The sequence below is a fragment of the Pongo pygmaeus genome, chromosome 5, assembly GCF_028885625.2.
Source record: "Pongo pygmaeus isolate AG05252 chromosome 5, NHGRI_mPonPyg2-v2.0_pri, whole genome shotgun sequence".
NCBI lineage: Eukaryota > Metazoa > Chordata > Mammalia > Primates > Hominidae > Pongo > Pongo pygmaeus.
In genome coordinates this window covers 164,008,327-164,035,163 of record NC_072378.2, presented here as the reverse complement: position 1 = coordinate 164,035,163, position 26,837 = coordinate 164,008,327, and the positions used below count along the sequence as shown (strand labels likewise).

Here is a 26,837-nt window from a genome sequence, read left to right as displayed (position 1 = left end):
TGCTGCACTCCCTCTCTCTGTTTGGATTTCACGTATAAAAACCTGTCAGCAGTGACTTCAGCCAGGGTCCCTCCACTGCAGCACGATTGCATGTGGGGCTGGATAATTCTTTATTCTGGGGGCTGTCCTGTGTGCCGCAGGGCGTTAAGGAGCGTCCCTGCCTCCACCCACCAGATACCAGTAGGACTGTCCCTAATGGTGACAACCAAAAATGTCTCCATACATTGCCACATGTCTCCTGGGGGCAGGAAATTGTTCCTGGTTGACAACCACTGACTTAAATGAAGAAAAGTTTATTTTTCTCAGGTGAAAAGGAATTAGTTTAGAGACAGTGTAGTGGCTCAAAAAAGTCATCCTGAGCCTGGATTCCTTCTGGCTTCTGCCTCCATTTATAGCTTGTGGCTTCAGCCTCATTGTAGCTGCTCTGCCTCCTGCATCCCATCCACACTGAGGAGAGAAGAAGGGGCAAGTGGGAAGAGAGGTACACGAGTTTTTTTTCCAGAAGCCCCACCCAATAGCATTTCACTTACATCTCATTTGTTAGAGCTGGGTGTTTTTTTTGTTGTTATTTATTTATTTTTTTGAGACAGGGTCTCACTCTGTCACCCAGGCTGGAGTATAGTGGTGTAATTACAGCTCATTGCAGCCTCACCTTCCGGGGCTCAAGCAATTATCCCACTTCAGCCTCTAAGTAGCTAGGACCACAGATGCGTGCCATTATGTCTGGCTAATTTTTGTAGAGATGGGGTTCTGCCATGTTGCCCAGGCTGGTCTTGAACTCTGGCTTCAAGTGATCCGCCTGCCTTGGCCTTCCAAAGTGCTGGGATTACAGGCATGAGCCATGATGCCCAACCAGAGCTGAGTTTTGAGAAGCATTTCTGGCTGGCCACGTTGCCACCTCAATCAAAAAGAGGGTTCTGTCACAAAGTGTCTCGGGTTGAATTATGTTCCCCTTCCTGCCCTCTGCCAAATGTGTATGTTGTCCTAGCCTCCAGTACCTCAGATGGGGACCTTATGGGGATCCAGGGCTGCTGCAGGTATAATTAGTTAAGTTAGGATGCGGTCATGCAGGAGTAAGGCGGGCCCCTAATCCACTATGCCTGGTGTCCTACAGAAAGAAGAAATGTGGACACAGATCCGCATGCAGGCAGATGATGTGTGAAGGGGAAGACAGACCCCAGGGTGATGCTTCTACAAGCCAAGGAATACCAAAGACTGCTGGCCACCCCTAGGAGCCAGGCGGAGGCCTGGGCCGTGCCTTCCTCGGGGCTTAGCAGGAACCAGCCCCACTTGCACCTTGGCCTGGAACTTCCAGCCTCCAGACCCGGGAGAGTTCTGTCATTTAAACCACTGAGTCTGGGGTACTTTTCTAGGACAGCCCCAGGAAACCAATGCACTCAGGGAGACAAGTATGAGAGATGCTGTGCAGCCAGGCAGCAAAGTCTTTGCTGGGACTCGGAAAGAACCGGAATGCTTTGAGCATGTTTCCTTCATAAGGTAGACTGTGTTCCTGGTAGGTGCAATGCAAAGGATCCAGATGAGGACAAACCCTCCCTGGACATAGGACCGGAGGAAGGAGGCAGGGCATGCACAGAACTAAGGCACCCCCAGAAAGACCAGGGCCTGGGGTGACTCACTGCTCTAGGGAGCCAAAGATTGTTTCTGGTTGGTGAGCCAGGGCGGCCTATTGGAGGCACAGGCCTTGGAGACAGCAGGCCTTGGATGCGTGGAGGTTGAGGCGAGTGTTCCAAAGGAAACAATGAACCCAGAGACTTGGGGGCAGGCACACAATGGGGCCTGTGTGTGACACTGCACACTGTGTCACTCGGGTGGATGTTCCCTGAAGAACAGTACATTGTAACTGCTTCCAAAGCAAGTGAACTATGGGTTTCAACAAACTCCGGAATTTCTGTATTAAAGACCCAACAGGTGAAGAATAAAGAATTTGGAGGTATTCTTCTGACGCAGCAATTTCATTTCTGATGCAGGTCTCCTTTGCAAAACTTTTGGCAGGATGGTTTTATGCTTCTTACATTTTTTTTTCAACCTCTCTGACCTTTACATCAAAACATCCATCAGGGGCTTGTTCTGATAATCTTGGTCACTTTGATTCTTGGCCCCAAACACTGACATAGAACTGGTTTCCCAAAGGATTCTGTGGAGAAGCCTGAGAAGTGTGACAGTGTCTCTTTAATTAGATTTGTCCCTGAACTATGAGAAGGCCAGGATGTTCACGGCAGGGCCCTTAACTCTTAGAGACTCATCACTCCTGGGCAGAACATTGGCGTGTGCTCTTCCCAGCTGTGTCCCCTCGGACACAGTTTTGTGTCCAGACACAGTTTTCACAGTTTTGTGTTGGGCCAGCCATGAAAACAGGAGCTCAGCCCCTTAGTCCCAGCTCTATGGGACCAGCTTTGAGAAAAAGAGGTAATAACAGACACTGGTTTATTCAACGATGCGATCCTTCAACAGCTTTTACCACATCCACAAACACAAACTCCAGGAGGGCCTGAAGCTGAGAAGCAGATGTGCTGCTGGGGACACATATTCACAATGTGTGATCATTAAGCAGGGGTGTCCTCACTTCCCAAATTCTAGTAATCAATATGTATTTCCTATGGCTGCCATAACAAATCGCCACAAACTTAGTAGCTCAAACCAACACAAATGGGTTCTCTTTGAATTCTGAAGGTCAGAACTCTAAAATAGGTCCTAAAATCAAGGTGTTAGCAGGGCTGTGTTCCTTGCACAGATGCCAAGGGAGAATCCATTTCCCTGATTTTTCCAGCTTCTAGAGGCCACCCACATTCTTTGACTTGTGGCCTCTTCCTCCATCTTCAAAACTCGTCCTGTAGTCATCGTCCTGTCTTTTTTGACTTTAATCTTCTTGCCTCTCTCTTAAAGATCCTTGTGAGTAGATTAGGCCCACCTGAATCATCCAGGACAATCCCTCCATCCCCAAATCCTTAACGGAATCACACCGACAAAATTCCTTTTGCTAAGTAAGGTATTCACAGGTTCTGGGGATTAGGACGTGGACGTCTTTGGTGGAGGAGGGGGCATTGTTCTCTCTACCACACCGACACTTTGCAAAAATGTGTTCTTCTTGGACAAGTACATTTTGAACATGTTGGGTTAAATTTAAAAAAAAACCAGTTTTCCTTATTGCAGGAGTTTTTAGTCTGTTTTTTTGTTTGTTTGTTTGTTTGTTTGTTTTTGAGATGGACTCTCGCTGTGTCTCCTAGACTGGAGTGCAGTGGCGCGATCTCGGCTCACTGCAAGCTCCGCCTCCCAGGTTCAAGCAATTCTCTGCCTCAGCCTCCTGAGTAGCTGGACTTACAGGCACCCGCCATCACGCTCGGCTAATTTTTGTATTTTTAGTAGAGACGGGGTTTCACTATCTTGGCCAGACTGGTCTTGAACTCCTGACTTCGTAATCCACCTGCCTCAGCCTCCCAAAGTGCTGGGATTACAGGCGTGAGCCACCGTGCCCGGCCGACTTTTTAGTCTTCAGTGTTAATGGATGTTGTAAAATCTAAGAGGGAAATGTAGTGTATAGTGTTTCCCAATCTTGTTTGAACAAGATCCCCCCTCCTCCATTTCCCCCCATGAAACCAATGGACATTTCAGGATTGAGTGGTGACACAGGCTCAGGAAGCACATTTTGGCCCAACTGCGGAAGTCAAGGCCTGGATGAGCACGTTTACATCTCACCAAGGTTTGGGGATGAAACAGATTACAGGGGAGAATCGTTCTCTGCCGGCCACCACGTGCCGTGCCGTGAACACTGCAGAAGAGGAATTCTTCATTTAGGATCTGATATTTCATGTCTGAAATTTCTGAGTAGGATTTGGTTGACCTCAACTCCACCCTCCAAGGCAGATAGAGAAGTCAATCCTTCACTTATTCATTCACCCATCCATGTGCTTAGTAAGTGTATATAAGGCAATATTATACTGGGAATTCCATGTCCACAGGTTCCCTGCCCACGTTCCCCAGCTCTAGTTTCTGCGCCCAGCCCCCTTTTGGCCATAGCCACCCATAACTGTCAAGTTGAATCACAAACAGCTGTCTCCCAAAAATATCTCGAGAAATCTCCCCCAACTCTATATATTCCCTGAAGGTCGCACGAAGCAGGACTATAGGCAGGAGGGGCGGGGCCCAGGCAGAGGATGTGAGTCACTAGGCAAGTGCTGCCGCGTATTTTTGGCCTTTGGGTGGGGTGGCTGGGTGGGTTGAGCAGCACTTGTACTCATGGTCGGGTGAATTTATGGGATTCATCCAAGTTAATGGTAGTGCTGGAGGCAGCTCCAGGGAGCGAGGCAATCGGAATGTGCCTCTTACCACTCCATTAAGCCGCTCTCTGGACACGGAGCCATCCTACCCGGCCTGTGCTTTTAATGCCAAGATCCGCATTGCCCAGCCCTGGCCTGTGGGTCTCCTCCCCCTGTGCCCCTGCCCCACATGCGGTCTTTGCAAACAGTGTCCCTGGTCGAGGAGGGCACGCGGGCCTGATCTGCTTCCCCAAAGCCTGTGGAGCACTTATCAGTCCTATTTAAAGCTCCAGTTAAGGATTGGGATTCAAGACTATGCCATTAAATGACCACATTAACGAGCCCTCCGAGAAAAGCTCTCACAAAGCTTTTGAGCCCATAGCCTCTTGGCTGCCTTAGGAGCTTCCAGTGTGTTAACATTCAGAAAACCAAAATATTCTGAGCGCCGGCGCTGCAGCATTCCCAGCCCTTTGCCGACTGGAAGCTTCTCTGTCTGCTGTGTGGATGGAGCAGCAGGAGCCAGTGAGTCCTGGGCAGCCTCAGGGCCACCTGGGCACAGCCCCCCTCTGTCCCTCTGTCCCGGGGGCCCTGTCCTCTTGGCGGGGCTCCAGGCCTCTGGTGGCTGCTTTTGTGCTCTTTTGCGGGGCATCTATGAGAACAGTCTCGAAGATAATGACAGAGTGCTTGCCTGGGGAGTCAGAGGAGCTCCGGTTATGTCCAAGCAGAACCCCTGGAGCCTCTGGACTGCCTGGCACTCAGGGAGCGGGAACCGGACGGTGGGTGTGTGGCCGGGAGGAGCCTTCCAATCAGAAGAAACAAAGTTTTCAAGTTTCCTGCTGTGTCATCTCAACTGGAAAGTAGGCATATCGGGGTATTTCTGAAGGTGAAGGGCACCGTTTGCTTGTACTCTGTTCCTCGGCGTCCCCAGAAAAAGCAGCTTTGATGTGAACGGGGCTCCTGGGCTGTGCTTTTACTTTCTGTGTCCGTGTCAGAGTTTCTCTCTGCCACCTCTTGACATCAGCCCTTATTTTTAGGGATGTTCAGACGTGAGGGTTCGGCCTGTGCAGCCAAGAAGCCCTTGAGCTGATTCATGGCGTGGATCCCTGTCCTTGTGTCTCAACGATGGGAGGCTGGAGGTGGAGCCACAGGGCTGCTGGAGGGGAATGGGGCGAGGACCATGAGCCTGACTCAGTGGCCCCAGCGAGGCCAGGGCTTCTGGTCTTCACGGGTGGTCAAGGCTTTGTGGACCCGCCCTGGCCCCCATGCCTGAATTGCATGGAGGTGGCCCCTTTTGCACACTCAGAAAGATTCCCAGAATTCCTGCTCTCTTCTCCTTTCTATGGTCTGGGCCAACATAGGGGCTTCTCTGCACTGGGGAGGAGCCCATCCCCTCTGAGGCTGAGCTGGGATTCCCTAACTGGATGCAGTTAGGAGTTGAGCTTAATTTTCTTTCTTTCTTTTCTTTTTTTTTTTGTTTGAGACAGTCTCACTCCGTCGCCCCAGGCTGGAGTGCAGTGGCACAATCTCGGTTCACTGCAACCTCTCCCTCCCAGGTTCAAGCAATTTTCTTGCCTCAGCCTCCTGAGTAGCTGGGATTACAGGCACCTGCCACCATAGCTGGCTAATTTTTTGTATTTTTAATATAAGACAGGGTTTCGCCATGTTGGCCAGGCTGGTCTTGAACTCTTGAGCTCAGGCAATGTGCCTGCCTTGGCCTCCCAAAGTGCTGGGATTACAGGCATGAGCCACCACACCTGGCCTTGAGCCTAATTTTCAACGTAGTTTGATCCTGTCTGTACTTTGAAGCAGAAGTGGCACTGGCTGGATGTGGCTGAGGAGGGACACCTGGGTTGCATTGGCTCCCATTCATGGCCAAAGGCAAGGAGGGGAGAAGATGGTTACTTTTTAGAAAGAAACTTAAAAAGCAGCAAAACAAAACACATGCACACACCCCCCAAAGTGTCTTGGCTGTGGTGGCTGTGGACCTGCACCCCTGGGATGGCCCCATCATCTTTCAAAAAGCTGCTGGCACCTCCACAACCTGCTCAGCTCTAGGCCACGGCCACACTCTTCCTGGGCTGCCCCTGTCAGATGGAGCTCAGTGGAGCCACGATGTCTGGGGACCTGGATGTCCCAGCTCATCCCTGGATTCCTCCAATGGGCATCTAGCTCCAGGGCCCCTCACTGGGTTGGCCGAGACTTGGTCGGATCTGCACCGCACTTTGAGGCTTTCCTTGCCCGATCCTCCCCTTTATCTCTTCCAGGTGTCGTCCCCCAGGAAGTCTCTTGCCCTCCCACTCTGCACGGAGAGCCGCTTCCCACTCTGTCCTTCGATGGACACGCCGATGCAGCTGGGAATGAGCTTGGAAACTCTAACTGACCAGAGTGATTTCTGGGCCCTGAGTGCATTACAGATGGAGAAAGCTTCTGAATTCTCTATGGAACTCCAGGCCCAAGCTTGGGATGGGAGGTGGGCGGCTGGGTCTACAAGGAAAGAGGCCTTGCCCTGTGCCACCGAGGAGGTGGAGAGCAATCAGCGGGCCCCAGGCTGGAACCTGAGGAACCCAAAACACCAAACGCCGGGGAAACTTTCCCTTCCTTTTTTCCAAACATATGTTCAAGTCGGGGGTCTGAATATGCAGTGGGCTGCCCTATTTCCCAACCTGGCTTTGGGGAAGTAAGTCAACACAGGCAGTTGCTGAGTTTGCTTACTCTGTGCAACTTATGTAGTAACCAGCAGCTATCAATACACTTTACAGATGTGCTGGAAGATAGTTATTTAAAGGAAAACAATGATTCTTTTTAGAAAGTAAACTTCTGAAGTAAGCATCAAAACTTTGAATTTTGATGCAGCACTTTTTTTTTGAGAGGGTGTCTTTCTTTGTTGCCCAGTCGGAGTGCAGTGGCACAATCTCGGCTCACTTCAACTTCCACCTCCTGGGTTCAAGCAATTCTCCTGCCTCAGCCTCCTGAGTAGCTGGGATTACAGGCACCCACCATCATGCCCGGCTAATCTTTGTATTTTTGTAGAGACGGGGTTTCACCATGTTGGCCAGGCTGGTCTTGAACTCCTGACCTTAGGTGATCCACCCACCTTGACCTCCCAAAGTGCTGGGATTACAGGCGTGAGCCATTGTGCCTGGCCTGACGCAGCATATTTTTAAAGACAGGATACACATGTAATTTGGAGAGAGATGGCCGATTCCAAAATATTGCAGGTACGATGACATCCTCCAATGATAAATACTTCCCAAATGGTCGTGTGAGCACTCCCAACTTCCTCCTCTGGCCAGTAGCCTTTCAAGCCAAGACCTCGAACCAGCAGGATTTTATTTTAACTGTAGGGAGAGGACAAAGCCCATGGAATGATGCCATCCAGGCTGCCCTTGGCCGGCCTCACTGCCCCTATCTGCAGGAGGCTCAGGAAGGTTTCCAAATGCCCAGAGTAGTGTGGCTCGGGTGCTTCTCAGAGTCATTCTCACCCCACTCACTGGAAGCGGGAAGGACAGGAGATCTGTCAGTCAGGTCGGCCATGGAGGTCAAAGGTAGCTCTGTTGAGAATGTGCGGATGTTTGTCCTTCCAGATGGTCCAGACAAGGGATGGCACAGATTTCATTCCCGCATTGTCTTTTGACCGCAGGTGCTACCCTGAGCACTGTCTGGGGAGGATTTCAAGGCTGCGCCCAGGCCACCCCTGATGGATGCATCAGTCACTTCAGCCGTGGTGCTGGCAGGGAGCCCAAGCACAGGAGCATCCTCTGTGGTCCTCCCAGCCAGGACCCTCTCATTTCCTGTCTGCACCGCAGCCCCAGTGTGTTCCTCTGTTAAAGCTAGGAGCATGGGGGCGACACCTTCTGGGCCTGCCACTGTTCCTTCAGAAGTGACCTTTGACCTCCCCATCAGCCTGTGCTGCGTAGGTCTGGGGTCATTTTCTGCTCAGATATCTTCTCTCCCTGACGATCGACTCCCCCTGAAGGGGTGAGCCACTGTCGGGAGGAGAGAGGGAGCTGAGCATGCAAGGAAGGGCAACCCCAGCCCAGATCCTGGAGGGCTTTGGGCTTCCGGGTAGAAGCCGGTCTTCGCGTCAGCAAACCAAGAAAATACCTCCCTGAAATGGTCTCCAGGTCCCCCCAAACACCTGCCTCCCACTTCCGCCTTCTCCACTGATGCCTGCAGCTCCATAAGTAGCGTTTCATTCCACCCCAACAGGAGCTGGTACCGGTTCTTCCCTTGCCTCATGCTGGGGTAGATTTTAATTAGGATTGGGAGCAGGGAAAGGAGCTAGAGAAAGGAAGGGTTCCAGGAAGCTGGGAAGGGAGATGTCGGGTGGGGTGATGGGAAAGGAGGCCAAGGACCACCTTTGCCTGTAGGGTGGGCTGAACTGTGTCCCCACGAAAGATAGGGAGTCTTAACCCCAGATACCTGTGAATGTGACCTTATTTGGGAATAGAGTTTTTGCAGATGGAATCAAGTCACTATAAGGTCATTAGCGTGAGCCTTAATTTAATAGGATTGATGTCCTTCTAAGAAGAGGAGACAGGGACACACGGGAGAAGGCCGTGTGATGAAGCAGGCAGAAGCTGGAGCGATGCTACCACAGGCCAAGGAACACCAGGGCTACCAGGAACCGGAAGAGGCGAGGAGGGGCCGTTCCCTAGAGGCTTTGGAGAGAGCATGGCTCTGTCAACGCCTTGACTTCAGACTGGTAGCCCCCAAACAGTGAGAGAATAATTGTCTATTGTTTTAAGCCCCCCGGCTTATAGTACATTGTAAAGGCAGCCCTAGGAAGCCCTAGCTAGTTTCACTCGTTATGATAAATATCATAGATGATGACTGTCATATATTGGATGTGCTGGAGATCTTAACAGCCACAGAATAAACTGCAAGCCAAAAAAAGAACATTCATATGAGGTCCCCAGCAGGGGCTGGCTGTGCAAGTCAGAGACTGCAGAACCAGGTAGGCAGACAAAGCAAAATTGCCTGGAGCTGGACACGTATGTGCACCACTGGGAAATAAATAGACTTGCGGTGGAAATGACCAATGTGGATGGCCAGGGAAATGCCGGCAGCAATAAAAGAAAAGAGTGCACAAGGCCTGTAAATCAGCAGATGCAAGAGCTCCCGAAAAGTAGCGAAGTCTGAAATAAAAGGCAGGCTCAGGCTTGTGGTCCAAGAAGTTAAAGCAGGAAATCAGAGCGTGGGCACTGTGTGTGCTGGGCTCCCAAAGACCGCAGAGAGTGGCCAGACGTCTCCAGAGGCAGCGTCATGCAGGGCAAAGGGGATCTGAGGAGTGTCAGCATCCTCGGTCACCTCCTCCTTTGAACCAGCTGTTCGGAATCTGGTCTCTTACTTAGGATAATTGTAGGAACTGACTTTTTTTTATTTTTCTTTTCTCACCTATTGGCTGACTGAAAGAACCGACTTTTAAATGAGCACCTCCCTCATTAGAATTGCTCAAATGACAACAGCTGCAGCAGTGGGAGCTGCTTGAAAATCCAACAGTCTGCATTCCACAGTGACAGTATTCTTGGTCACCTCGGAGACATGGCAGCCGGGAGCCACGGCTCTCATTGCTCGGGGTTGGTTGGGTTACCAGCCCTAGGGCTACAGTATGTATCTAAAAGAGAGGCTTGGCTGGCAGTTAAGAGGGGTGCAGGACATCAGGATGGGGTTCACGAGGCAAGAGTGGATGGAGCCAGGGGCCCGGTTGGGATGAGATGGGACAGTTCCAATGGGCAGGACAAACCCCAGCCACCGTCTCAGGGTAGTGTCTGAATTTGACAGGAGGTAAACAGCAGACAAAATCCTGGAGCACGGGGGGGCAAGCAGTGTCTCATTCCCATGAATGGCAACATTGGAGGACTGAGCCCCAAGAGCATGGTTTTGTCATCAGCCTCAAAGGCATGGCTTTCTGTCTGGCGCTGGCAGCAGCCGCTTAGCACCATAGCTAGGAAGAAGCAGCCTAAATCCCTCACATTTATTTCACTTTGACTCTTTTGACCAAAACACCACTGTTTAAGGCCTCATTTTTCTTCTCCCATGTGGAAAATCATATTGCTTAAATTTAAAAATGAAGATAGATAGATGGATGAAAAAAATCCCCATACAGCGAAATTCTGCCTGCGACAAAAAGGTCTCCACGTCTGAGGTGACGGTCAACTTCGAGTGACACCAAGAACATTAAAATCTCTCTATAAAAAAAGAATAGGAACCAATAGGGCTCGTGAAAATGCCACATTAAGAAAAGTCGACAAATATATACTTAGTGGTAACTATGGTTGCAGAGAAAGAGAAAACTTAAAACAATATGAACATATATGGTTATATAGATTGAAAACCCACCGTGTCATAAAACCCCAGGACACAAAATGCATCAGCGTAGACAGCAGCTGTACAGACAATGCTGGGGCGGTTGTGGAGTGGGACTGGAGGGCCGGAGGAGCCATCGAGTCAAGTCCAAGGCCATTAGCCTTGTGATGCCAGCAAAATGTGTGAGTGGGGAGCCTCTATGTTCTCTACTGTGAAATGGGGATGACAGTACTTCCTTGTAGGGTTGTGGTCATGAAGTTACTCAGCACAGGGCTTGGCATGTGCTCATAACAACGAGTGGTGGATAATAATAATATGGTAACAGTAGGCATCATTGTGAGAAGGGACAGAGACCCAATGTGAAAAGTATAGAAAGGGCTCTTACAAATCTCCAAGCACATAAAAGTCCCTAAAAGACAAATGGCGAAGGGTTCACAGTTCACAGAAATGGAAAAAAAGTAAATGAATGAATTCAATGAATATTAGGGGAAGAAAACCGTTACTAATTAGTGACGAAGCACAAAGTAATGCAAGTGTCCAACACCATTTTGACAGCACTTGAGAAATGATCGAGAATTCAGAAACACGGTAAAAACTGACGCTGGTCCCGACAGTTAAGCAGGAATATCCAGGAGTTCCTGACAGTAGTGCAAATGTGTTTGATTACTTTGGAAGACTATTTGGTAATTCTCATCAAAAGCCATAATACGCTACACTTTGATCTCATCATTCTCTTCCTGAGAATGAAATAATTCCGATTAAGAGAAAGCTACACTTATAATGAGACACGTAGTCAGAATTATGAGAATAAAAATAGGTTAGCATCCCCTAAAACAGAAACGGTTACTTTGTCATAAGAATACTAATTCTATAACATATTACACGGTGATTAAAATGAGAGTGTTTATAAAATAATGTTGTCTTAACATTATTTTATAATACAATTTATTGAAATAATTAATTACAGATATTTTAAAAATATGTAGCTAAAGATGAGATGAAGCTATCAGTTAATGCAACTTATTTGATGTAGGTAGAGGAACTTAGATACAACTATGTACGTTATTTTATTAATAAGTACGTTAAAAGACATATAACTAAATTATCTTAATTTCTCTGTATCACCTGTTATGAATACACGACTACCCGTGATTCATTTTGTACTGACCTATACAAGAGTATACAAATCTAAATCAGGCACTGAATTAAGGCACAAGCTAGCTGTGTCCTCCCTGGAACATTTCCTGACTCAATTTAGAAATATCAGCTGAGCGTGTAGAGTTGTCTCTTTAAGGAAAGCTTTATTCTCTCAAGACTACTTGGTTCCCTGATACTCTCTTTAATGTTATTATAAGAACTCTAATCTTTTAATCTGCTAAATCACTCTCTATTATTCTTATATCTCAAAACAGCTTCAAAAGTCACTGGATTTTTCAATGAGAAGGAAAAGTTAGGCAGCTACCAAATAGCTGAAAGAATATTAAATCTGATGGATCCAGCCAAATAAAAATGTTCATTCATGGGATTTGTGGTTGTTGAGGAATCTTCTAAGTTTTATAAATGGCAAAAACTCTTTCTCAAAGTTACAGATCAGACCTCACATATGCATGAGAAGAGAAGCTATTTTTGTCTCTGGGTTCCAGTTACACATCCACAGCCTGGAAGCTTTGTTCTCAGAATTCATGCTGTCATCAAAAGGACTCAATACAAACACTGCAGCCAGCCTGCCATGGCTTAGCTGTGACCGCAGCTGCAAACTCTTTTGTCATGTGAAAACTTTTGGCTTTTTCTGGGTGTGGAATGCCTGTTGGTCCCAGCTCCGCCTGCCTCTCCTCCTCCTGGAATCATGTCCATCCTTTCAGTCAACTCAGTTTGTCCGCATCTTCCAGGCCTCATACCTCCGCCTGATCTGCATGGCAGTGGTGGGCTTGCTCTTTGTGCTTTTACACTGACTGTGATCATGTTTAGCAAGTCAGCTTCTGTCTACAAAGTCGACCTGCACCTGTGTGATGTCTCTCCCTAGCTGGATGCAGCTTCTCCATGGGCTAAGTCCATCATGTTAACAGTGCCTGCCCCACAGGCCCTCAGGGGATCTTAATGGGTGGTCTATGGAGAGACTTTAGGGGGTATATAAATCCCCAAAATTGTAGGCAAAGTTTGTGTGCGCTGTGGCCTATTGACAGCGGGGACTCTGCAGCTGCTTTCTCCTAAGAAGCCTCCTGGGGGTTTTAGCGAATCGTGGTGGTCTCCTTCCCTCTGGAGTGATTAGTTTCAGCTTTGGCTCAACATGGTGCAGACCCATGGGATCCAAAGGGAAGTTTGCCGGGCATTTCTGGGAAGGAGGTCTCTTCTTCTGATTTCTGAGTGAGGGTAGGGAGCCCACTTCTTCATCAGACGCCGTGGCTCTTACACGAATGATGCCTAGAGCAGACACAGCCCTTCCAGGACCAGAGGCCAAGGCTGACAATGGGACAAGAGGGCAGAGGAAGAAGTGGGGAGCACCTAGGCCTTCCTCTTTGACCGAGCACTGTCCTAACCAGTCCTGATTGATTCACTTCTAGTTACATGATATAATAAACATTCTATTTCTTAAGGCACTTTTAACATGAGTGCAGCATTTTAGAGTTTCATCAGGTGATCCACTGGATCTGAGTCTCTGCTCAGGCTTAAGGATGCCCATAAAAGGTGCCCAGTTAAATGTTGATTGGTTGATTGGCACACAGAGAATCGCTGGAAGTGCCGCTGAGTCATCCAGGTGCCAAGGGAGCTTGCCAGGCCTGTCTAGAGGAGGTTGGCCAACTGGAGTGTGTTGTTCTCCCACTCAAGTCCACTGCCCAGTGCTGCCAGACATGGGAGAGCAACTCAGAGAGGGCTGGATGTTAGACCAAGCAAAGTCTTGAGAGTGTCACGCTCAGGGAGATGCCCAAGAGGGGACCAGCTGGCTGTTTGTGTGGGTGTTTCTTCACTGGGTAGACAAGAAAGAATCCTCCTTATCAAGGGCCTGTAGAGTAGATGGACTTAAGCTTTTGCACCCACTCTTGCTAAGCTGTAGTGTTAAGAAGGATTCTGAAGCTGTGTCCATATTTAGCTGGAAACTGTGCCTTGATTATTAGTTAAGTGTCCCATGGATACAAATGGAAAGAATCGAGGCATTCACGCCAGTGATTCATCCCCCCTGTCTAGGGTCTGGTTCTTGGCTTTTTAGATCAGGAGACTCAGGGAGCCCCTTCAAAGCAGATACCCACTTCAAAAGTGGGTTCATCTATCTCCTGGAAAATGCCCCACTCCCTTTGATAGACTGTTCTGCTCAAAAACGTCTTCTGACTGAGCACAGTGTCTCACGCCTTTAATTCTAGCACTTTGGGAGGTTGAGATGGGCAGATCCCTTGAGCCCAGGAGTTTGAGACTAGCCTGGGCAATGTGGTGAGACCCTGTCACTACAAAAAAATAAAAACAATTAGCCAGGTATGGTGGTACGAGCTTGTAGTCCCAGCTACTTGGGAGGCTGAGGTGGGAGGATCACCTGGCCTCAGAGGTCAAGGCTGCAGTGAGCTGAGATCATGCCACTTGCACTCCAGCCTGGGTGACAGAGTGAGGTTTTGTCTAAAAAATAAAATAAAATAAATAAATAAATAAATAAATAAATAAATAAATAAATAAATAGGTCTCTGAGGCTGAGGACAGGCACCCTCCGGGGATGGGGTGGCGCTATCTGAAGCTGTCTCCCTCTGTCAACTAACAAGCTGGCGCCAGAAATACCAGCTGGTCTCCTGTTCCTCGGACAGTGGTGGGCAGTCTCGGACATGTGTCCTTTTTTGGATCCTGTGAGGAAGAGTGTGACCTTTCTGCTTGGCACTTGGCTCATCAGCCTGATGCACGCATAGCGTGGTAGAGGGCCAGGTGCACAGACGTGATGCTGTGACCCTGGGGAACGCTGTCTCAGGGCCCACGTTCAGTGTGGCCCCTTCAGATGTGAAGGGCCCCCTGCAGATCTGCTCCGTGTGCCGTGGAGTTGCTGGTTCTGATTAGGGAATGGTTTCCTTTAGTCCCTCCGGGTCTAGGAATGCTCTCTGCTCACCTGGACACTGTTGGGTGAGCACAGGATAAACATCACAAAATGAAGAGTGCCATCTGCAGAGCCAAGAAGCAGAGGCTCGCTTGGAGAAGGACAGGACTGGGCCTAGAAGGGTTTGGCGGGTGGCTCTGCCTGGCCATTTGGGGACAGGAAAGGAGAGGGAACCCCAAGTAAGGGGAGCGGCCTGAACAAAGGCCAGGACAGGATGTAGGGCTTGCTTGGGGCCTGGTGACTGAGGCCCCATTTGCCCGGCCCAGGGTCTGTGTTCTACTCAGGGGTGAGAAGTAGGGAAGGATTGGAGGAGGTTACGGACTTGAGGGAAATGAAACTTTAAGGAAGACTCCTGTGGCTGCTGGGGGTGGGAGGGAGAGGAGGGAATCCAGAGAGGCAGAGAACCGTCCAGGAGGGGGTGAGTGTCGGGCTGAGGGTGCTGGCTCCATGCTGGGGGTTCATACCAGAGGCCGCCAGGAGCTCAGGTGAGGGCTGCTGCGGAACTCCCTTTCCCTGGCCAGGCCTCCCTCCCCTCCTTTCCCTCTCTCCCTGCCCTTCCCAGGTGTGCTGATGACTCGGTGGGCTCAGGTGGTGCTGGCCTCCCATGCTCAGGGACTGGGAGCTGGCTGCTCCTTCCTACACAGCCCCTCTCTGAGAGACTGCAAACCTCCCTCCAGGCAGGCAGAGCTGGGGGACGGGGCGTCAGCCACCGATGTGCTTGAAGCAAAGCAGATGGTGCTCTTGGCTCAATGGAGGTGGCCGAAGGACATGACCTTCCCCCCCAGCCTTTCTTTTGGGAAAGGAAGTCTTTGGGAGTTTGTAGCAACTGAATAAATCTTGTCATTTTGATAAGCAGGGTCCCTGTTTCGCTCCCTGCATGGAGAAAGCGCCACACTTCCTCCGATTGTTCCCGCTGATGGCATTTCAGTCTGTGAGGCGGGATTGCTGTCCCGGGGAGTTTAGGAAGGAAGTGCAGGCCCCACCGCGGTGGCAGGAGAGGCGTGCGGTGCAGGCCGGTTATTCTTGGAGGTTATTTCCATCTGCTGGGCCCAGAGCAGCTCAGGTTTCTGCACCCAGGCCGGCCACGTCATGGGAGGGTGAGGCTTTGCTTTATAATAATAGACTCAGGCTCTCCGGGCCAGGCTGGCGGCTCCTTGAGGACGTCAGGTTGCCCTGGCTCAGTGTCCCCCAGGACCTGGAGTGCCCCATGAGCGCCCGTTTGGTGTCCCTGCCATGCCCCAGGACCCTCCATGAACAGCAGCTCCTCACGCAGCTCCCAGAGAAAAGCAACCCCCAGGAGACTGACCCGGGAAAGCCACGTGGGGAGAGCCCGGCTGCAGCTTCCCAGTGTGGGAGGAAGAAGGTTCTGGTGACCGGAGCTGCTTCTGGTGTGGCAGCCACCGTCCTGGGAGGCAGGAGACCCTGGCAGGGCAAGGGTTTGCTCTCTGTCTTCCGGGCCTCCCATGCAGGCCCCACTCGGGCCACTTTATTTTAAAAATTCAAGTCATTTTTATGGTTATAGATATTAGTATTAGTTTGCTGGCCAACGTAAATTACCACAGACTGGGTGCTTAAGTAACAAGAATGCACCGTGCAGGGTCTGGAGGCTGGAAGTCATAGGCCAAGGTGCAGCCGCGGCTGGGTCCTGCTGAGGCCCCGAGGGAGGCGTGGCCCAGGCCTCGCCCCGGCACCTGGAGGTGGCCGGTGGTCTTTGGCGTTCCTTGGCACGTAGAAGCATCATCCTGGTCTCTGCCTTCATCTTCACACAGCATCTCCCTGCGTGCGGGTCTGTGTCCACATTCCTTCTTTCTATAACGACACCAGGCATATTGGATTAGGGGCCCACCCTACTGTATGACCTCATCCTAACTTGACTAATGACACCTGCGACAACCCTCTGTCCCAATAGGGTCACCTTCTGAGGTTCTGGGAGTTAGGACTTCAACACATGAATCTGGGGGACGCAGTTCAACCTGCGACAGATGTGGCACATACGGATGGTAGAAACTTAGAAAATAGAGATGATCAGAAAATGAAGGAGTAAAAACTCTACATTTCTACGGCTCAGAGATCGTCACTGTGACTAGCTCAGGGCACATCCTCCTGAAAAACCGTGTCTCAGAATGAGACAGAATGTGTATCCTGTTGGGTAGCCTGCTTTACACAACGGTCTCCATCTTCCTAGTCTGCCAAATTTCTTCTCTAATACCTGGTCTGTGTTCAAATTGTGTGTTCTTTCTGCTTTCTTCATTCAAACCAATAACCAGTCCGTGGCCATGCATGTTAACTGGTGGCTGTGTCGCTGAAGTCCTCTTTTTATGGTATTGGCTTATTTTGGGCCGGCTATGTTGCACAATCCCTGCACTGCCTGTAAACTGGCGCTCATAGCTAAACCGCTGACGGCCTTGAGTTAAACGTTGCTGGACAGAAAGCATTGCAGGGACATCTACTTGCTGCAGGTCAGAAGACACAAAACATCTGGTTGACCTGCGTCAGGGTTTTGCCAGGTCCAGGCGTTCCTGCACTGGGTGGGAAGTGTGTCAAGATGACCTCGACTGGCCCCTTGCAACACTGAGGATTTTCAGCTTGGAAGCTTCTGATAGTTGTCTTTTCTGGTGGCAGCGGCATTGGGAGAGGGGGCGTGGCAGGGTCTTCGGATCAGCCCAGGCTACTGCCCTTGAGGATTGTACTGAGGGACTGGCCCAAAACGTCCAGTTCTAAGAATAGTGTTCCTTGGATTCCTGACATTTTGTCCACAAATGTGCAGTGAAGGGCACGTGCTTTCCTCACTGCACCTGCGTCTCACACACAGCAGGCTGCAATCACACGGGGTCAGCTGCACACTCGCCTATCTTCCCTCCTACACCGCTTCCGTGAAGGACCATGACTTTTTTTATCCAACATTTTATGGTTTATTTTTCTTTGGAGGAACAATTTACAAGGAAACACAAATTTCATGTGTATATTTGCTGGTGATTTGACAAATGCAAACACTTTTTATAACCCAAACTTCTGTCAAGATCTAGAACATTCCCACCACCCCATAAAGTTATCACTCCATAAAGTTCCCCGGGGGCCTGCCCCAGTCAATCTCTGACCACGCAGAAGTAACATCATCACTGTTCCTGTTTTTTTCCATCATAGACTATTTTGTCTTTTCTAGAACTTTGTGTAGATGGAATCTGCAGCACGCTGTCTTACTCAGTGAAGTTCGGGTTTCATCCACGGTGGTGCAGATGTCCCTAGCTTGCCGCTTTTTTTTTTTTTTTTTGGGATGGAGTTTTGCTCTTGTTGCCCAGGCTGGAGTGCGATGGTGCAATCTTGGCTCACTGCAACCTCTCCCTCCTGGGTTCAAGCAATTCTCCTGCCTCAGCCTTCCAAGTGGCTGGGATTACAGGCCTGTACCACCATACACGGCTAATTTTGTAATTTTAGTAGAGATGATGTTTCACCATGTTGGTCAGGCTGGTCTCGAACTCCTGACCTCAAATTATTCGAGCGCCTTGGTTTCTCAAAGTGCTAGGATTATAGGTGTGAGCCACTGCACCCCTGGCCTAGCTCGCTGCCTTTTATTCCTTTATTGTGGGAACATACTGCGGTTTCTTCATTCCTTCTCCTATTGACGGACACTTTGGCTGTTTGAGCGTTTTTGCACAAGTAATTTTGTGTATGAATGTTTTCCTTTCTCTTGGATAAATATCCAGGAGTGAAATGAGTGGGTCATAGTTGAAATGATGGCAGCATTTTACTCCCCCACGACAATGTCTGAGTCCTGGTGTGACCTAGTCTATTTGTTGCCTTTCTGGGGAATGTGTGGTGTATTTTAATGTGGTTGACTTGCATTTCCCTGGTGATTTATGAAAACAAGAAGTTTTTAGCATGCTTTTTGGTCATTTGTGTATATTCTTTTGTGACCCTAACTTTTTAAAATTAATTTTTATTTCTCTTCCTTAATAAGCACTGTGAAATAGCATTGCACTTAGTCAAATAGGCATTCAACACATGAATTGAATTTCTTCCCCATCCTCACCCTTCAGTGAAGACTGTCCAAGATATGCAAACCAATACAAAGAGAATTCTTCGAGAAAAAGCTGAGTCATGCCCCTTGATCATGTTGTACCTGAGTTCCACTCTCTGGGACGCTGGCAGCCTCATCATGAAGCAGATGTGGGAGGCCAGGCGGTGAGGTGCTGCTGGCCTGTGCAGTGTACACGATGTCCTCTAAGTGGGGTTGAGGGGGGTGCTGACGCATCAGGGGATAGGCATACTGGATGTGGGGGAAAGGGCAGAAAATAGCCCTTTGCTCTAAAGAGCTCAGCTTATGGGTCTTGGTGGGGAAGGGAGTGAAAGCGCAGGCATCACAGCTGAGGCCAGGGAGGAAGTGAAGCACGGCCTCCAGAGTTGGATTAGTGGCCAGGGGGGAGTCGTGATGCCAGAGAGCTTCTTTATGTGTCAGGCAGAGGATCTCCTTCTTTCAATGGAGAATGACATTTGTCACCCCACTTAGCAGAGGCTCCTTTGAGCCAGCTCAGATGGTTTAGAAGACAACCACTCAGAGCCACCAGGTACCCAGGGGCACTCATGGCCCGGGTCCAGCATGGCCTGGCCCTGCGTCCCCTCTCCCTGCCCTGGGGAGGGGGGGAGTGGGCACTCAGACTCAGTTTCTCTCTATTATTATTAATATTTGAAAAAAAATTTTGAGACAGGGTCTTGCTCTGTTGCCCAGGCTGGAGTATAGTGATGTGATTTCAGCTCACTATAGCCTTTGCCTTCCAGGCTCAAGTGATCCTCCCACCTCGGCCTCCAAGTAGGTAGGACTATAGGTGCACATCGCCACACCTGGCTAATTTTCTATGTTTTTTGTAAAGACGAGGTTTTGCCATGTTGCCCAGGCTGGTCTCAAACTCCTGTACTCAAGTGATCTGCCCATCTCCCAAAGTGCTGGGATTACAGGCATGAGCCACCACGCGTGGCCTTCTTCTTCCTTTATCAGCCCCATTTCTGTCCTTCCCTGGGTCGCCCCCGCCTGTTCCCACCCACGTGCTTCCCTTCATTTGCAGTAACTCATTGCATTGTTGGAGGACTTCACTGCTCTGTTTCTGTGGACCGATAGCTGCCCTGGAATTCCACTAGAGATCCTTGGACTAGGCCACAGCGACGGAGAAAGAGGAAAAGGAGATAAAAAGAAGCTGGATTAAGAAAAGGCTCAGGAAGAAAGGGTGAAAGAGAAGGGGAGGAAGAAAGGGACTCAGATGATTTCTGCAGAGTTTGGGGTAGCACCCGTGAGAGGTGTCTGCTTCCACCCCGGGTTAGGTGCTCCTTCTTGGGTTAAGTGCTCCCCCCAGGTTAGGCACTTCTCCCTGGGTTAGGCACTCCTCCCTGGGTTAGGCACTCCTCCCTGGGTCAGGTGTTCCCCCCTGGTTAGGCACTCCTCCCTGGGTTAGGCGCTTCCCCCTGGGTTAGGTGCCCCTCCCTGGGTTAGGCGTTCCCTCCTGGGTTAGGCACTCCTCCCTGGGTCAGGTGTTCCCCCCTGGTTAGGCTCTCCTCCCTGGGTTAGGCGCTCCCCCCGGGTTAGGTGCCCCTCCCTGGGTTAGGCGTTCCCTCCTGGGTTAGGCACTCCTCCCTGGGTTAGGCACTCCTCCCTGGGTCAGGTGTTCCCCCCTGGTTAGGCACTCCTCCCTGGGTTAGGCGCTCCCCCCTGGGTTAGGTGCCCCTCCCTGGGTTAGGCGTTCCCTCCTGGGTTAGGCACTCCTCCCTGGGTCAGGTGCTCCCCCCGGGTTAGGCGCTCCCCGCTGGGTTAGGTGCTCAGGGCCCTGCCAGCAAAGTGAAGCTGCTGCTTCCCACCCCCGGAGACACCACCTTCCCTCTCAGTGCAGGTTCACAGCATGCTGGGCAAGCAGCACCTGGTCAACACATAAGGGGACATGATAAAAACAGGAGCTTATAATCCAGAGATCCCTTGCAACACATCTCTGCTTATGCAGTGGGGACACCATTCGGAAAAGATGCCCCCCCACATTTGTCTCGTTTCTCACTGGATCAAACTACTCTCCTTATTCCTTTAGAATCAGGTGCTGTCAAAGACAGAGAATCAACCTAAATGGCCATCAGTGGTAGACTGGATAAAGAAAATGTGGTGTACGTACACCATGGAATCTTTCCCAGCCATAAAAAAATGAGATGGTGTCTTTCGCAGGGACTTGGATGGAGCTGGAGGCCATTATTCTTAGCAAACTAATGCAGGAACAGAAAACCAAATATCACATGTTCTCATTTATAAGTGGGAGCTAAATGATGAGAACACATGGACACAAAGATGGGAATAGCAGACACCAGGGCTACTTTAGGGCGGAGGGTGGGCGGAGGGAGAGGATCAGAAGAGATACCTACTGGGTACTAGGCTTATTACCTGGAGGATGAAATTATCTGTGCACCAAACCCCTGTGACATGCAGTTAACCGATATAACAAACCTGCGCATGTACCCAGACCCTAAAATAGAAGTTATAATAAAGATTTATCATATTAAAATAAGAATAAAGTGCTCTGATCCTGCCTGACTCAAACTTGAAACTGTCCCCACAAAGCAGCAATTCAAATTTTAAGATTTTCCAGAGAAAATAAGTTGGAAAATGCAAGGAAAATAATGAGGAAGATGGGAGGCCACTCGGTGTGACAGAGCCAGCATGGGGTCCCATGCTGTGGGTCATTAAGGACAGAACTGAGGCCTCTTAGGGATGCCTGCCTAGGCCAGAAAGGATTAGAGGGAGAAGAGAAAGGTCTCATGGGCTAGAAAGCGAGTAAACATGGAAAGAGCCTCCTGGCGTGGTGGCCATGGCAAGCGGGGCTCCCAGCAGAGAGGAGCTGTGAGAAAGCGCCAGGGCCCTTTCAGCCTCAGAGAAAGCAGCCTTGACAGAGGGGCCCCAGAACACTGGGAGGGGGCGAGGCTGGCACAGGATGCTCTCCACAAGGGCCACACTCCAGGGTGACTCATTCCCAGGCCCCTGCGGACAACCTTGGGCCAAGTCCCATTTCCTCCCTGAGAAACGCTTTAGCCAGGGGAGGGAGGCGACCTGCAGCATCTCTGTGGGGCAATCCCACTCCAGGAGTCAGCTCCCTCCCCCCTGCGGAGAGTGCCCCAGATTGGAGTCGCCTTGGCTGTATTTACTCCTCTCCAAAGGCCCGCGGAGGCAGATGGTGGTAAAATGCTACGTGGGAGAAGTAGCACCTGATTCTCTAGATCACGGATCACAGTCCCAACTCCAGTGCTTGGGGGAAACTTTAGAGATCAAGCCTGGCCCCACCATTCATTTTACAGACAGAGAAACTGGGGCCCAGAGAGTTGAAGTTACTTAGCCAAGACCTCCAGCTGTTCAGTGGCAGCATCTGGCTGGAAACTCTTGTTTCCTAGATCCTAGCTCAGAGTGGGACCCTCACACCACCTGGAAGGAAAGGGACACAGAGAGATGGGAACCAGGGGACACTTCTGAGCCAGGAGGGTGCTGTCCTGCTTTTCTGGGAATAGGGGGGAAGGGGAGAAAGGAAAGTGCCAAGGAGGGATGCTGACTGAATGGGGGAGTGGGGGAAGGATGCAGACTGCAGGGGGAGTGGGGGAGGGATGTGGACTGCAGGGGGAGCAGGGGAGGGATGCAGACTGCAGGGGGAGTGGAGGAGGGATGCTGAGTGCAGGGGGAGTGGGGGAGGGATGCAGACTGCAGGGGGAGTGGGGGAGGGAAGCTAACTGTGGGGGGAATGGGGGAGGGATTCTGGCTGCAGGGGGAGTTGGGGAGGGATTCTGGCTGCAGGGGGAGTGGGGGAGGGATGCAGACTACAGGGGGAGTGGGGGAGGAATGCTAACTGCAGGGGGAATGGGGGAGGGATTCTGGCTGCAGGGGGAGTGGGGGAGGGATGCTGAGTGCAGGTGGAGTTGGGGAGAGATGCTGAGTGCAGGGGTAGTGGAGGAGGGATTCTGGCTGCAGGGGGAGTTGGGGAGGGATGCTGAGGGCAGGGGGAATGGGGGAGGGATTCTGGCTGCAGGGGGAGTTGGGGAGGGATGCCGAGTGCAGGGGGAGTGGAGGAGGGATTCTGGCTGCAGGGGGAGTGGGGGAGGGATGCAGACTGCAGGGGGAGTTGGGGAGGGATTCTGACTGCAGGGGGAGTTGGGGAGGGATGCTGAGTGCAGGGGGAGTGGAGGAGGGATTCTGGCTGCAGGGGGAGTTGGGGAGGGATGCTGAGTGCAGGGGGAATGGGGGAGGGATTCTGGCTGCAGGGGGAGTGGGGGAGGGATGCAGACTTCAGGGGGAGTTGGGGAGGGATTCTGACTGCAGGGGGAGTTGGGGAGGGATGCTGACTGTAGGGGGAGTGGGGGAGGGATGCACACTGCAGGGGAGTGGGGATGGGATGCCGACTGCAGGGTGGAGTAGGGGAGGGATGCAGAGTGCTGGATGGCATGGAGATGGGATATGCTGACTTCAGAGGGAGTGGGAGCTGAAGGTGTCCTTGCCTCCCTTTGCTTTGGCCTTTGGATAAACTGCTCTTTACAGTTTTGCTAACTTTTTCTTTTTCTTTTGAGACAGAGTCTCATGCTGTTGCCCAGGCTGGAGTGCAGTGGTGCCATCTTGGCTCGCTGCAATCTCTGCCTCCCGGGCTTAAGTAATTCTCATGCCTCAGCCTCCTGAGTAGCTGGGATTACAGCCATGAGCCACCATGCCCGGCTAATTTTTGTTTTTTTTGTAGGGATGGGATTTTGCCATGTTGGCCAGGCCGGTCTCGAACTCCTGACCTCAAGTGATCGGCCCATCTTGGCCTCCCGAAGTGCTGGGATTACAGGTGTGAGCCACCGCGCCTGGTGCAGTTTAGCCAACTTATTGAACTGTTCGATTTTGCTTTCGTGCACTCGGGGAATGTTAGTGTTGTGAGGGACTCTGGGGTTGGGTAGGTCAGCTTCCTGCCCAGTATGGAAGTCCCTGAGCATTTCTGACTGTGGCCATTAACTCCTCTTGAAGCTTCTGGAGAGCAGGAACGTCTTCCCAGTTCTAGGCATTGAAGCAGCCCTAAGTCGGGCTTAACTGTCACACAGGACCTTGGGTGTGCACCCTGCGACTGCGGGTGGGATTCTGTTCCTGGAGCCTGCAGAACACACTTGGCCTTGCTGCACAGGCTCCAGGCTGGCGTGTGGTGCACAGATGGAGTGGGTAAAGCACTTCGCTTCCCCGAATGCAGGTTTTCTCTTCTAGGATGGAAGCGACGCCGGCCTTACAGTGATACAGGAGTTAAGAAGAAATTACTTAGGCAGATAGTAAGGGTACGGAAGTCCTCAGTAAGGTTTTCCTTTTCATGTAAAGCAGGCCCAGATTAGTTTCCTTTCTAACAAAGAGCAGCCTGTAAAATCAAGCTGCAGACATAGATGCCAGCAGTTGTGCCAATCACGTTCAAGATGGTGGCTCCATCTTCCCTTCTCTTTGTCAGCCACGTGTACAGTAAGGGGCAGACAAGGTGGCCTAGCCAATGGGAAAGTTCATTTGCATAATAAGATTAAGGTGGGGCAGCCAGCCTTCCCCCTGTGCTATATAAACGTCATACCTGATGGGACCAATCTGTGAGCCCTAATGTAAACCAGACACTGCCTCCTCAAACCTGACTATAAAATCCAGCGCATCTGCCGGCCAGCCTTTTCCTCTGGGAAGTCCCCTCTCTTTCACTAGAGAGAAAGCTGTTTTCCTTTCTCTTTCTTTCTCTCTCCTTTGGCTATTAAACCTCCATTCCTAAACTCCTCATGTGTGTCCGTGTCCTCAGTTTACCTGGTGTGAGACAATGAACCCCGGGTATTTACCCCAGACAACATAGCTGCTTCAACAGGCTGTTGTGAGCAGCAATAACAATCTCCACAGAGGGCCCAGAGCATCATGTTGGTCTCTGGCCTCTGCTCACCCTGTCCACCCACACATCCCAGGCCCTGGGTTGCTCCTGAGGCTGCTTTAGGCTCCTCTCCTGCTGCATTGGGGCTGTGGCCCTGCAAGCAGCCAGGAGGCTCAAACCCAGCAGAAGAGGAAATGGGAGAGCAAGGAAGACCCAGATACCCAACCACAAAGAGACTGCCATGACAGAGCCATGACTGTGGCCCATGGGTAGGGCGCACAGGCCGGGGACCCCGTGTCCTTCCCCTGCTGAGAGCACTGCTCAGGAGGGGGTCCTCACGTGTTGGGCCTGTCTCACACTGCTGTAAAGAAACACCTGAGACAGGGTAATTTATAAACAGAAGAGGTTTAATTGGCTTGCGGTTCTGCAGGCTATGCAGGAAGTATGGTGCCAGCATCTGCTGGGCTTTCTGGGGAGGCCTCAGGGGCTTTTACTCCTGGCAGGAGGGGAAGTAGGAGCAGGCAGGTCACATGGCGGGGGCAGGTGTAAGACGGGGGAGGGGCTACACACTTAAAGGACCAGATCTTTCCAGAACTCACTCACCATGGTGAGGACAGCACCAAGCCATGAGGGATCTGCCCCGTGATGCAAGCACCTCCCACCAGGCCCCACCTCCAACACTGGGGGTTATATCTCAACCTGAGATTGGGTGGGGACAAATCTCCAAACGATATCACCTCACTTCTGGGGAGGGGAAGATGGCTGGCGTGGCCATGGTGAGCTTCTGTCCTGAGTCTGGTGAAGGAAATGTGAGCCAATCTCACCAGAACCCTCTAAGCCCAGGACAAGCAGTGTTCTCAACACACTCCAACCATGCAAGTAGGGTTCCTTGGGTCGCTTTGAAGGAAAAAAATTACAACTTTCATAAAGAAGCTAAAAATAAACAGATTAAATCTCATCTGTGACTAAATCCCAGTGGCCTCTCACCCTGGTTTTTATCTGTGGTTCTTGGGAAATTAAAAAGCGTTTGTCCAGCCACTGATGATCAATCAGGTTTTAAAAACCAGGAGTAACTGGGAGGTCTCTGAAAACAGAATGTAACGTTGGAACACAGGAGACAGAAGAAAGTCAGGTGTGGCTGATGGCAGCGAGGAGTTACAGAGTGTTTGTGAATAAAAGGAGCCACACGTCTTTGAAGGATGGACTGAACCAAGCTGACATTTTCACCAATAAAATGCGGAGGAAACAAACTTCAAAGTAATAGAGTCTATGTTCACTGTGGCCAAAAAGAAATGCTTTCTGGTATTCCGTGCTAACACCCAACATCACTTCTCAGGTGTGTAATGTGGAAAACATTTAAGTTTCATGTCTTGGTTTTCAAAGCCATAAACAAACATAAACAAACAGGTTCCATGGTGTGCATGGAACCTGGTCAGGGCTGTGACATCTGCGTGACACTGGAAACTGGTGCCACGTCACAGAAGGCAGGCTGGTCACAGCGTTGTTTCCCCTGATGACCCAAATGGCCACATCATCTAAGATGAACTTGTCTGGGATTTCAGAGTGGAGTGTATAGGTTTCTGTTTACATTGTTTTGTTTGTTTTTGTTTGAGATGGAGTCTCGCTCTGTCGCCCAGGCTGGAGTGCTCACCGAAACCTCTGTCTCCTGGGTTCAAGTAATTCTTGTGCCTCAGCCTCCCGAGTAGCTGGGATTACAGGTGCGTGCCACCATTCCCAGTTAATTTTTGTATTTTTAGTAGAGATGGGGGTTTCACCCTGTTGACCAGGCTGGTCTTGAACTCCGGGCTTCAAGCTAGCCACTCGCCTTGGCCTCCCAAAGGGCTGGGATTACAGGCATGAGCCACTGCGCCTGGCCTCTGTTCACCTTGTTTATTCTCTATTTATATCATATTTTATATTTATATGTTTCACATATCTTCTAGTGAAATATTACGTGTCAGCACAGTATTAAGTGATTTTCACAAAATACCTCCAATGCCTCCCTCCCATTTTTCAGATGGAGAAAGCGAGGCTGGAGAGCAAAGGCGGAGCTGCAGTTTAGTTGGCCTCGAATCCTAACCAAAGGGTTTTACTCTCCACCTCGCACCGGTCTCTAGCCCTCATTTTGTGTTTTAGATTGGAGGCCAGTTTCTCTTCTCTCAAGGCTTGCCTAGACTATCTGTGTATCCAAACGACACCACCTCTTTTTAACTCCAATCCACCATGCTGTCACAAAGCCCCCGAGATCTTTGTCTACTTGTTTTACAGCCCTGCTGTGAACAAACACTGGGATTCAGATTTTAACTTTTTTTTTGGAAAAACAGTACAGTG

The 26,837-nt window shown here is 50.6% G+C and overlaps 1 long non-coding RNA gene across 1 annotated transcript; it reads left to right on the top strand.

The window, feature by feature from the left end:
- The first annotated feature begins 4,476 nt into the window (after nt 1-4,476).
- Nucleotides 4,477-13,183, top strand: LOC129038001 (uncharacterized). Its single transcript, XR_008503042.2, has 4 exons — nt 4,477-5,131; nt 6,539-6,796; nt 7,915-10,765; nt 11,996-13,183. It is a non-coding gene; the product is annotated as an uncharacterized LOC129038001 (long non-coding RNA).
- The last annotated feature ends 13,654 nt before the right edge of the window (nt 13,184-26,837 follow it).